At 34.1% G+C, this 13,289-nt stretch overlaps 1 protein-coding gene across 3 annotated transcripts in view; it reads left to right on the top strand.

Annotated features, from left to right (window-relative positions):
- Nucleotides 1-362: 362 nt before the first annotated feature.
- The window catches only part of LOC117577610 (mucin-19), a 73,141-nt gene continuing 60,214 nt past the window's right edge, over nucleotides 363-13,289 (top strand). For 2 of the 3 annotated variants that reach the window (XM_052004399.1, XM_034262458.2), the window contains exon 1: nucleotides 363-733. The gene's annotated coding sequence lies outside the window, so the exon portion shown is untranslated. The remainder of the gene's footprint in view (nucleotides 734-13,289) is intronic. The other variant, XM_034262459.2, reaches the window with a different exon arrangement.

The following is a 13,289-nucleotide window of genomic DNA, read 5'->3' as shown; positions in this document are numbered from 1 at the left end:
AACACCAGCAGCAATAGCCTTCTACCATTCCCTCCCCTCCTCCCACATCGCGACGTTGCTTGTCCGCAAAGTGAAATTGAAGCGATTTGAGTTCGAGACGCCAACCTCATGATTGTGTGTGTCCTCGTGCACTACCCTCGGCCTTGTCTTTGCCCTCGACCGCGTTCTCCTTCACATTCCCATTCAGCATTCGTTTTTGGGCAGCCTCAGTCTCAGCCTCAGCTTCAACTTCGGCTTCGGCCGCAGCTTCGGGATCGGCTTTGTGCGTCGCTTCGTTTCGTTTCGTTTCACATCGTTTCGCCATCGTTTCGCATTCGTTTCGTCTCGTCTTTGCTGGACGTTTCATTCTCGTGCACATCGTCGTCGCTGCTGGCCACAGAACCCGGAGCTAGCGCTGTCGTACAACGCATCCACAAATTTCACTCTGCTCTTGAGCAGCATCGCGACAACCAGTTGAAGTTTGCTTAGACGGCACTTTGCCACCAAATAACAACAACAACACTTTCAAAGTTGAAAACACAAGTAACACTAATATCATTCAAAAAAAAAAAAAAAGAAAAAGTAAAAAGCTAAAAAAAAAAAAATAAATCAAATCAAATCCAATCAATACAAATTCTGAATAATACTTTTTTTTTTCTGTTGTTTGCAATTAAATCAAAAGTTCTTTGACGAAAGCGAATAATTTCGCTGTGTTTAACGGTTAAAACCTCGAAGTGATTTTTTGGTCCCAACGGTGAGCGCAATAATTTCAAATTGTTGTTGATATCTCTAATTATTTCTGTTGTGCTTTTATCCTTGAAATGATCTACAAATTTTTTTTTGTAATTTTTTTTGCAAATACCTCAAAAACCCAAGTGACAAGCAAAAAAAAAAAAAAGAAAAAGAATGAAAGAAAGATTATTGAAAACAAAGATGACAAGACACAAAATATGAATTACATTGAGGACATTTGTTGTTTATCCACATATCATCTACAACATATGTAACATAGTATATATAAATATGTATATTCTGTCCCCCCTTATTTGATGCAAAGCGGTTTTTTATTGGCTTTGTGATGCTGTGAATTTCAATCATAACATGAATTTTATACACTTGATAAATGTGTGCGCGTGTTTTTTTCTTGTTCTTGTGTATATTGTGCTTATCTTGAATCTTCTTCTATATACGATTATGGTACACATATATGCATATATCTTTTAACGAATCACTCTTAAATATCATAATTTCGGTTTAGGCATTTTCTTTGTTAATTTTCAGCATTTTTATTGAGTCGTAATTTAAGCTATTCCCAAAAGTTATGAGGAACTCACATAATGTGTGCAAACATTAATCTATAATCTATGTGTGATTACTTCAAAAAGAGATTAGCGATCATTTAATAGCTTTAAATTCTATGGATTCCAATGATTTGAAGGCAAAATTGAAAATTTCAGGAAAAACAATCCTGAAAAACGATGCTCAAAAGAACCTGTTATTATTGTTTACGTTTGTGGTGAACGGACAATATTGTACGGTATTTGCATACGTATTATGAGGGGAAGGGGGAGGAGGAGGAGGGAGGTTGAGAGTCTTTTGGGTTAATTCATTTATCACCATTTAATTTACGAAAGGTCGAACTTCGATTGAGTGTGTCGTCCGGATGGGCTTGTAATTACATTCAGCACGTTGTAAAATATATATTTGTTTGTGTATATAGTGGCAATTAATATTGACATTTTGCCATTTTTTCCATTGCGGCCAGAGAGCAAATATAATTTTTTTCCTATTTTTATTTTTTTTTTTTGGTAAATATCTTTATTTCTTTTGGGAATCAAACGGCGCGCAATATTTAATTATATTTCCGTTTACCTTTCGGGCATCTCATATAAATGTATTTTGTGTTTTTTTTTGTTGTTGTTCGCTTGTCGACCGAAAAAAAAAGGTACAATGAAAAAGAAAAATACGCAGAGAGTACATGGAAATTGTCATATATTTCAATTTATGTTTATGTTGATTGCATAGGCGGAGCGACACACAAAAATGTACAGAGTGTTGTCCCCAAGGGCAAGTCAAAATTGTTGACAGCTTTTCTGAAATATTTACATGCAGTTCGACTCGAGAGGAGCAATAATAAAAATCGAGGCGAACAATTGAAAATCTACATCAAATGGAGACGAAAGAGTGAGACAGACAGAGAGAGACAGAGAGAGAAGGCCAAGGCATAATGGCATCAAGTATAAGGCAAAAATAGTCTTTGATTTATTGGAATTTTTAATGAGCAAAATGCAAAACATACTTTAATGACAAGTTTGGCAGCAAAACGTAATCGACACGTAATCGAAATTGAAAGCGTTTTCTCTTCAGCTTCCTGCCCCAAAACATCCACAATAATAAATGACATTTTATTGCAGCGCCAAAAAGTATGCAACACTAAAGCTGAAGCTGAAGCGAGGCTACGCGTGTGTGTATGTGTGTGCGTGTGTGTGTGTGACAGTTGTCGAAAGTGATTTATAAACGATTTAATGCGTTGCTGGCGTTGCTTCAGCTGCAATTACAGTTACATCGTCTGTTGCTGTTGCTGCCGTTGCAATTTTCATAAAAATAAATTGCCTGTTAAATATTTTCGCAACAGCAACAGCGAAAGCCAATTGACTGCACAGCCGAGGTAAATACATTTAACAAGTCAAACAACAAATATGTGAAAAAATGATTAAATTAGTGTGTGGCAAGCAAATTACATTCGACTCTGCATAATTAATTTTGTGAGCCAGAGATTTAAGTGTTAGCACAGATTTTTGTTTTATGTAGTAAAGAATCGGTAACAAAACATTACAGAAAAGATTTCATTGGTTAATATAGAATTTAAACATTTTACTTTGTATAGATTGCAAAGACCTTACTTTGTGGCATACTACAGGGTATGGAAACAAGCAGAAACCGAGCAACAACAAATAAATAATAATAAAGGGAAGAAAAATGAAACACAGCTTATGCGTAAAGTAATAAAAATAAAAGGCGCTCTGGCAATGACAACATAAGTGAAGCAACAGCACACAAAAAGAGAGAAAGCAACAACAAAAAAGAGGAAGACAGTGAGAAAGAGTGAAAGAGAGAGAGAGACAGCAAAGTGTCAAGAAAGCGAAAATTTAATTTTGATTTATTCAGCCGTGTTTTTCACTTTTTCTCTTTCGCTAGTTTCATTTGATTTAATTCCTTATACCTGGCACACACTCACGCTAAAAGGGCATAACAGCCAGCAGCAGACACTTGTTTCTATATAAATTATATATTCAGCACAGTTATTGCATTTATACCACACTCAGCTTAAAAGTTAATCAAAGAAAATTCCCTAAAAACTTCATTAATTGTTTACTTGGTATCTCAGCTTCGAGCATTTTTCTCTGTGGTTTTCGTTGCTTGTTGGTTCGTAAAATCTGTGGAATAAAAAATAGACTTACTTTTTATACACCGAAAGAAAAAGTATATATTTTTTTCTGAGCATTTTACATTTATTTTTTGCTTAATTTAGCTGACTTTTAATTTGCAGTCAATTAGTTTCGCTTTTATTACTTCGAGGCAAGCAAATATGTATTTTTTGTATATGTTATTTATAACAAAAATTAAAAAAAGGATTGTAATTTATTATGTTAAACTTTATGCTTTATTTAGCTGACTCTTAAATTGCAATCAATTTGATTCTTTTTAGTTAGTTTTATTTTTTTATGTTTACTTTTTTTTATCCATTTTATTCAACTATTAAAAAAAGTAGTAAGTTTTCATGTAAAACTTTTTTGTTTGTTAAATTTAGCTGACTTTTAACTTGTCATACGTTTCTTGCGCTTTAATTTTATTTCATTTACAATAATTAAAATGTATATATATTTAAGTTTAACTTCTGTTATTTTGTTATTTATTTATTTGTTCAAAAGGAAAGTTGCCTTAAAATATAAACAAAAAAACAAGTAAGAAAGCTACATATAAAAGCAAAACAGTGCGGTATTCTTCTTAAAATATACCAAGTTAATATACTAGATAAATACTAAAAATATATCAAACTTGTATTGTAAATGAAATATAAGAATGTAAGATTATATTAATGTAGAATCATAATTTGATGTAAAAGAAAGTTATATATGAGCGAACTTAAATCTGAAATAAAAAACTGTTGCACTACACAAAATATTATATTATTTACTTAGGATACACGAAAAGCTAAACTATTGTCAGCTACATACAATATCGGATATTATTGTATGCTGTTTATATTGAAATGAAGGAAAAAATGGGCGCAAATAGATATGCTCGACAAATAATTGTAATTACTAGTTCCATTAGCCAAAGAATTTGGCGCGGTCCGGAAAAAAAAACACAACGAGCATAAACGGAATTGAAGGCTCACCCACACACACACACACATACACATACGCACACATACGTAGACAAACTCAAAGACAAACCCAAACACAAACTCACACACACACACATGCACACATTGAAGCCCGCACAAAGCGACAATGACAAAAAGTGTAGCATATAAAAAGGGGCAAATAAAACAACAGCAGAATAAAGAGTGAAAGAGCGAGAGAGGTAGATAGAGAGAGAGAGAGAGCTGAATAAAAATGAAAGTGGCACAAAGTTGTGCAAAAACGTGCGTTTATTTGCGTAAAAACTTGCCGTGTCCCCCCCTTCCTTCTCCCCTTCTCCCCTCACCCACCTCTCTTTGGCCCTTGCCCTTTCCCTATTTTGGGCGCACTTGGTGTGCGCATTTTAGAGGATTTTCTTTCCAAAGATGAGGCGACTCTTTTGTTGGGTGGTACTTGAAGCCCCCCACCCTCCCCTCTTTGCCATCTTCCTCTCTCTTCTTCGCTCTTTCGCTGCGTGCGTGTGTGTGTGTGTTTGTGTGTTGGCTTAAATTTTGGTTCCTAGAACAAAAAAAGAAACTTTTAATTCCGCTTTTGTATCTTTTGGGGCAGCTGTAAGCGAATGAAAGAGAGAGAAAGAGAGAGAAAGATAAAGAGAAAGAGAGAGAGTCGACCAATAAGTTTTTTGGCTCTGCTGGCTTCCTTTTATCGTTGCCTTTTTGTTTTATGTTTATTTTTATATATCGTCATCTCGCCATCGCCATCGCCATCGCCATCTCAACATCTCGTCATTGTCGTTTTGTGTCTGCGTCTTTTTGGGCATTTCTTTTAATGATGTTCAGCAGCTAGATCCAAGGCTTTAATTGTATTGATTAAATGCTTAATTGTGATGCGGACCAACAAAGAAAAACAGCGACAACAAACAAAAAAAGAAAAGAAATGAAATGAAATAGACACACACAAAAAAAAAAAAGAATTATATAAAAAGAATAAAGGAAAAGAAGTAAAGCAAAAGCCAAAGCTAAAGCTAAAGCCCACATTTAATTGTTATTAACAAGCGCGAATTAATGACTTTGATTAAAAATGTAACAAAACGAAGAAAGACAAACGTAAAACGCAACTCAACGCAACGCAACGGACATTCACTATAATTAGTCTGCTAGACGCTCAGGTGTTTAATTAAAACTAATACAGTCAAGCAAGAGACAGAGAGAGAGAGAGAGAGAGTTAGAGAAGGAGAGAGAGAGAGCAAGTGGGAGGAAACAGAAGCAAAATGTCGACAATTTAAACGTGAAACAATTAACGGCTGTGACACACATAAAAGCCAAGGCGACGACAGCAGCAAAATGACAATGGCAACTGCAAGTAGCAGCAACAACAGCAACAACAGCAACACCCACAACAACGACAAGACAACGACAACAACAAGAAGGAGAAACCTTGCATTTTAAGCATGCTACAGAATCCGCAACTGAGAGTTTATGAAGTGTGGCAAGTTGTGCTTCATTGCCAGAGAGAGAGAGAGAGAGAGAGAGAGGGAGACGGAGACGGAGAAAGAGGGAGAGAGAGAGTTGACTTGCCAGCCAACCAAGTAGCCAACTGTTGTTCCGTCTGTGTTCAATTCCCTTTCAGCTAAACATCCTTGGTTTCTCGCCCCCATTCCCCTTTCCCCGTTCCCCTCACCCTCTCCCTCTCACCATCATCACCTCAACTCGCAACTGTCTTTCGCCTGTCTCACGACTGTCAGTTAGCAGCAGTCCTTGTTGTTCCTTGCTGGCCACGGGCAAGCGGTAAGCTGACTGCGACAACAGCTGTATGTTCTTGTGTTCTGGTGTCTCAACCCCCCTCCCCCCCCCTCTACTACCACACCCCTAAGGGGCAATCGCCACAGCAATTGCCACAGCAGTCGCTTGTACGCTTTAATGTAATTAGTTTTTTAGCTTCGACTTTAACATTAACATTTGCATTAACATAAATATTAGCTATGAAAATTTCGACTGTTATAATTACTTAATTACTTCTTCTTCCATTTCCGGTACGGAAACCGGAACGGCACAAAACAAATACAAATACCAAAACAAATACAAATACAATGGGAAACAATCATTATTGCACTCGAACAACCAAATGTCGCCAAATGCCAAATTACTTAGCATAATTGCAAAATTTTAGCCATTTGCCAAGTGCAAGAAATCTACATTGTAATTATGCTTACGTATAATTAACAGCAGAATACGATGAGAATTATTTAAGCTATAAAAATCTTTGAAATTGATGCGTTTTATTAGTTTTTGCAAGACAATAGATTATTGGTTGATGTAAGTTTAAATAATCATAAAAAATGTTAAAGAAAGTGAATTTTTTTTGCTTTTAAAAATGTTTTTTAAATATATATTATTCATAGCTTAGTGTTCAAATCTAAAGTGCAACTTGAACGTTTCATTTATTGTATTAAATAATTCATCAAACAAGAAATTGGATAAATTTGGGTATTAAGAAAGTATTTATAATTCCTGAAAATTTGGTTGACGTTGAAGAAAAGTTATCGAAGTTATTTAAGAAATACTTTTAAAATGTGATCTCAGCTGCATTAGCAGGTAATCTGGTATATTTTGTATTTTGGTATATTCTGTACTATATGGTAAATTTAGAATTTAGCCCAACATCGATATATCAAATAAAGCAATTGGTATATTTTAGTATTTTTGCATTATATTTTCGGTATATTTGTTATACATGGTTTTATTGAAAATGGGTAGCGAGTAACTCACAATCGAGAACACTCGACAGATGCTTTCTTACTTGTACTAATTCGATTAAACCTGAAATTAAGTTTGCTCTTAGAGAATTCTCATTAAATATTTATTTATGTACTCCAATTGCAGCTTAGAGTTGAGTTTTATTGTACAAAAGAAACATAGACATAATATCAATATATGGGCATTTCCAAAATCGCGCACGGGACATTCGTACGCGTTCAAAGTAAAAACACGGTAAAAAGGAAACGTTTTTTTTTTTCAACTGAAACGCTTAATGTATAGCATTTTATTAGCTCTTTCATTGGTGCAAAGATTGATGTTGGGTATTTTTTCATTCAGAAGATAATTGCAGAAGTCAAGTGATTCGCACGGGACACAAAACGGAAGTGGTTTAAGAGGTCAACCAATTCAAACGCAAATTTCAGCTAATCCACAGGCAATATTTTAATGCAACTAATTTTAAATTATTGTGCATTGATGCCTCTTTAAGAAGGTTATAATTTTTTTAAAAAACGACTTGTATTTTTTTTTTAATTCAATTTGAAGTAAATTCGCACGGGACATCGCGCACGGGACATTTTTTACCGCCACTATTTTTATACCCGCTACCCATAGGGTAGAAGGGTATTATAACTTTGTGCCGACAGGAAATGTATGTAACAGGTAACGAGGCATCTCCGACCCCATAAAGAATATATATTCATGATCAGCGTCAATAGCCGAGACGATATAGCCATGTCCGTCTGTCCGTCTGTCCGTCTGTGTGTCTGTCCGTCTGTGTGTCTGTGTGTCTGTCCGTATGAACACCTAGATCTCAGAGACTATAAGAGATAGAGCTATAATTTTTATCCGACAGCATTTGTTATGTTTGCACACAGATCAAGTTTGTTTCAAATTTTTGCCACGCCCACTTCCGCACCCGCAAATCAAAAAAATTGAATAACAATCGTAATTTTATAGCTAGAGTTGCGTATTTTGGTATATACAATAATAACTATAGTATTTATGATTCCTAAAAATTTGGTTGCGATCAGATAAAAATTGTCTAAGTTATTAAAGAAATACTTTTGTATGGGCAAAACGCCTACTTACTAGGGGTCTTAGTTGCTTTGGCCGACAATCTGGTATATTGTGCGTCTATGGTATATTTTGAATGCGGTACTATATCGATATACCATATATACCAGTTGGTATATATTTTTAGTATTTTTGTAGTATATTTGGTATATTTTGAGAATAATACCACAAAATATATTGTTTTTTTTTTTTCAAAATGGGTAGCGGGTATCTCACAGTCGGGCACACTCGACTGTAGCTTTCTTACTTGTTAATTTTGCGCCAATGCTGCCAACTTACTCCATCATTCATATTGTGTAAATATGAGAGAGGAATAAGTTGGTACTTATGTTGTGTACTTACGGTCGCGCACGGGACAAACTTTAAATGATCACCAAAAATACAAATATTTTTTTTCCTCCAAATTTTTTTTTATATATTTACTGCGCGCATAAACTCTGTTTGCAAAAAAAATTTGATGCAATTCGAGCAAGTGATTTGGATTTACTGATAAGAAATGTTGTTTTTCGGTCGCGCACGGGACATTAAAATAAGTGATAAGGCAAATCAAAATTTTTACCGTTATTGGTGATCGCATGTTACTTTTTGCGTTCTCTTTCGTTTCTTGCAATCTCCAAATGATTTTACAAAGCAAAAGACTAAGCATAATGCATTTATTTTAAAAGTTGTTATCAAAACAAAATATGCCCTACAAACATCATAATCACAACAGGTGCGTTTTCGGGACTTTGCATTCGAATATTTTGAAATCTATAAATGATAAATGCAAAATTCTTTCAAGTTTATTAAATTTGAATATTTCTTTATGTAACCATGTTGGAAAAAATCATTTTCAAGAACTTCTAATTTTTTGGTCGCGGTGGACCTTTCTGTGGAAATGCCCATATATGGATTCAAGGAACAGAAAATTACGCATATATTTGCGTTATATAATGTAAACATTGAGAATAACTTAAGCAAATCGATGAAGAAAACTTTTTAGTTTATTAATAAGATTAAAAATTATTCATGAAACAAGGCAAGAGCAGAGACAGCTAAGTTTAAGTAATTCTAAAAAACATTCTAAACTTTTTCTTTTACACAAAAAACAATCCGTTTAACCAAGCAAATTTAGTTTGCTATTAAATATTCTATTCAAAATATAATTTAATTTGTATATGGAATAAGCGGCGTTTGGTTTAATTAACATAAAAAGCAGAATTCCCTAAAGAATTTTAAGAAGAGAACATTTTAAATTATTTGATTTATTGGTTTGTCCTGCTTTTAATTAAATTGTATAGTACAACTTATAATTTTACTTTTATTGTATTAGATGTCGAATAATCCAATCTAATAATTTGTATAGTAATTTTGAATTTTTGCTTATTTATTTTGTATATATTTCCTTTGTGCTCAGTCTGTTTGAATAATTTAGTTCTTAACTTAGTTTAGTTCTTTAGTGTTTGAATATTGAATTTCAATTTTTCTAGTATTTATCTTTAATTTATGAGAACTAAGTAATTATCGATAATCAATTTTAGTCATTCGATTGGGTTAAATAATTTTAAATTAAAGCTAGTATTGACCATTGAATTTAAAATTTTGTGTATTTATTTTTTATGTCCTTTATTTACATTCATTCAATTATTACTTACTCATTTATACTGAATTAATTAGAGTCAATCCATTTTAGTATTTCAATTTGATGAGTTACTTAGATCAAAAATTCAAAGCTGAGTATTGAATTTAACAAGTTTTTAGTTTTTTAGTTCTTATTTGTACTTAATTAATGTTTTTTTCAGACTAATCTTTTCAAGCTAAATAATCGTTTCCCAATCAATTTTAGTACTTAAATTGATTTAGTTGCTTGGTTAAATAATTGCAAGCCAGCAGCTGCGTTGATTATTGAATTTTCAAATTTTGTAATTGAATTCAATTTGTATTGGGAAACTATTTAAACGAAGAAATTGTCGTCAATCAATTTGAGTTGATTAAGAAATTTGAATTTCGGCTTAAACATTTCTTTTTTTTTGTCATTTTAATTGGATTCAATTTGTAGTCGGAAACTATTTAAACTTTGATAATCATCGTCAATTGATTTTAGTGAATCAGATTAGATTAGTTGCTTCACAACACACAGAAAATTGCTTGGCGCTCTTCTCTTAGTTGAATTAGAAGGCTGACTGCGCTAAATATCGATATCAAGTATACGACACGTGTGAAATGAAATATTTGTCAGCTTACCAAATGTGAAATCAGTGCATTCGCTTTTGTCACGCAATGCAACGTAAGCGTTATACTGATGTTGCTGTTGCTATTGCTGTTGCTGTTGCTGTAATGCATGTAATTTTAATCAAACTTGCGACTAAGAACAATGGCAACAACTCTTAAGCTGTGCAGCAACTCGCAACTCGCAACTCGCTGAGCTGAGCATTGTTAGTACATAAATCTTTAGCTATGCGATTTCCATTGCCAACGTGCTGAAGTGTTGCTGTGTGTGTGTGTTGGTGTGTGTGTGTGTGCTATAGACATCGACTATGGCCGCAAAGCACAAAGCTGGCGCAAAATCTCATTACGTTACGTAACGTCACGTCAGGCGTTCACTACGTGTTGGCCAACAATGTCCACAGTGTCTATCGACGTTATGCGTGTGCTCAGGATTGCTGAGCTCGACACAAACTTTTTACAGTTCAGCTTTAATTTTCTTCTCTTCACTCTTTCGCTCTTTTCCTATACGAGTATATCTAATTTATTGTATTTGCTTCACATTCCTTACATACATTATTTTCTTTTATGACTTTTACTCAACGGAATGCATTCAAAGGGATATTAAAATGTTGACTTGCAAGCTGGCCAAAAAATGTGTATTTATTTGATTTTTTTTTTATATCAACAGCTGCTTCCTAAGGAATTGTATTTGCTAATACAATAAAAATAAATCAAGAAAATGATCAGTTTCAGTTTTATTTCATAGTTTAGTTTTTTATTAGCTTAACGAAAAATGTTGTTTTGTTAATTTGTTGAGATCATTTTTATTGTATTTTTCTCAATTTTAGCTTTTTTATGTTCGTCTTTTATTTATTGCGTTTTAAAAATATTTAAACGACAATTGAAATGAATTCAAATTAAAGACTGTTTAAATTGTAAAATGTATTTATTTATGACTAGAAACCTTAAAGTTTATTATAGCTAAAATTTCGGAATTTTGAAATATGAACACATAATTGCACGTTGATTTTCTGTAAAGTTTCACATGAAATTTATCCTGGAAATATTTTTGGAATAAAAAAATATACTAGCATATTAAATTTGAGTAAAAATTGCTTCCTCACGTTGATATTTCGATCAGTGAATAAGTTGAACTAAAGCCTTGAATATGCAAGTCATTGACAAAGTAAGCTGCTGGTAATCGATTAAGCAGAAAATCTTTTTGCCAAAAATTTGACGCTATGTGTCTTAAATGATGTGTGTGTCTTTGACTAGGCGGCGGACCAAGAAATTCATGTGGGCGTATGTGCTTAGTGGGCGTGGTTAGACAGCAGAGCTTCAAAAAGGTTTTGTAGTTTAATTAGACCAACTGTTGCTCAACAGTTGAGCACAAATGCAGTCATTGAAAAACTGAACTGCCAAAAATTTGTGAATTTGTGTGAAATTTGCATGTTGAGGTCTTTGATTAGGCGCCGGACCGACTTATTAGTGTGGGCTGATGTGTTAAATGGGCGTGGTCAAGCAGCAGAGCTTCTTTATGATACTTTAGATCAACTTTTACTAAACAGTTCAGCAAAACCTCAGCACATTACAAGTAATCGCTTGTTTGGCGATCGTATGAGAAAAAGGCATGCCAAAAATTTTAGTTTATGCCTTTGAAAAACCTGTGAATGTGTTTGATTAGGCGGCGGAGCTAGCTAAAAGTGAAGGCGGACGTGCTAAGTAGGCGTGGTCTAGCAGGAGACTTTAAAAAAGATTGTGTATGTAGTTCTTAAGATGCTTTTAATCAGCAGTTGCTAAACAGTTGTGCAGAACTCAAAGGCATAGCAATGAATTGAAAGAGAAGTTGCTGCTGGTTGATTTCAGTTTGAGACTGAAAAAGTCATTGCCAAAAATTTGTGAGTATGTGTGTCATATGATGTGTGTGTGTTTGATTAGGCGCCGGACCGAGATAATTGTGAAGGCGAAGGTGTTAGGTAGGCGTGGTCAAGCATTTGCACTTCATAAAGATTAGCCAAGCTAGATTTTGGTACTTTAGTCCAACTGTTGCTCAACAGTTGAGCAGAAATTTGACAAGGCGCCGGACTGAGATATTACTGTGGGCGGATGTGATAAATGAGCGTGGTCAAGCAGCAGAGCTTCATTATGATGGCCCAAGCAACAACAGTTGTGAGAATTACCAAACAGTAATCACTTTGTAATCGATCGTGTGTGAAAATGGCATGCCAAAAATTTTAGTTTATATCTTTAAACATCCTGTGAATGTGTTTGACTAGGCGGCGGAGTGAGCTAAAAGTGAAGGCGAATCTGTTAAGTAGGCGTGGTAAGTCTGGAGAGCTTCATAAAGATTTCCAAGCTTACTTGGGGTACTTTAGATCAACTGTTACTCAACAGTGATGACTTTGAGTAAAAAGTTGTGAACAGAACCTCAATCGCTTGATAATTGATCTTGTGTGAAGATGACTTGTGTATGTGTTTCATATGCTGTGTGTGTCTGTGTGTTTGAAATTAACGTGGGCGGATCACATAAGTGGGCAGGGTCAAACGGTAGAGCTTTAAAAATATGTTCAAGCTAACTTTTGATCAACTGTTCGTCAACTGTTGTATAGAACTTCAACGTAATCGCTTGGTAAATGGTCGAGTGTGAAAATGGCTTGGCAAAAATTTGTTTTCTTATATACATACATAGTATGTATAATCCATTGTCCATGATATGTACCTAAAATTATTGGCAAGGTCTGTAAAAAAGAAAGTATGAAATTTTATTTTGGGCTTGGCGTTTAATATATTATATATCAAGTCAGTCTTTTAAGTCGATATGCAATATTTAAGTGAATTTAATTGTCAACAACAATAAAAATAAAACGGCTGCTGATTATAGCAACCTTTTTCATTATTAAAATAATGTAAATCTGTTACCGAG

The sequence above is a fragment of the Drosophila albomicans genome, chromosome X, assembly GCF_009650485.2.
Source record: "Drosophila albomicans strain 15112-1751.03 chromosome X, ASM965048v2, whole genome shotgun sequence".
Taxonomy (NCBI): domain Eukaryota; kingdom Metazoa; phylum Arthropoda; class Insecta; order Diptera; family Drosophilidae; genus Drosophila; species Drosophila albomicans.
This window is presented reverse-complemented; position numbering and strand designations above follow the sequence as displayed.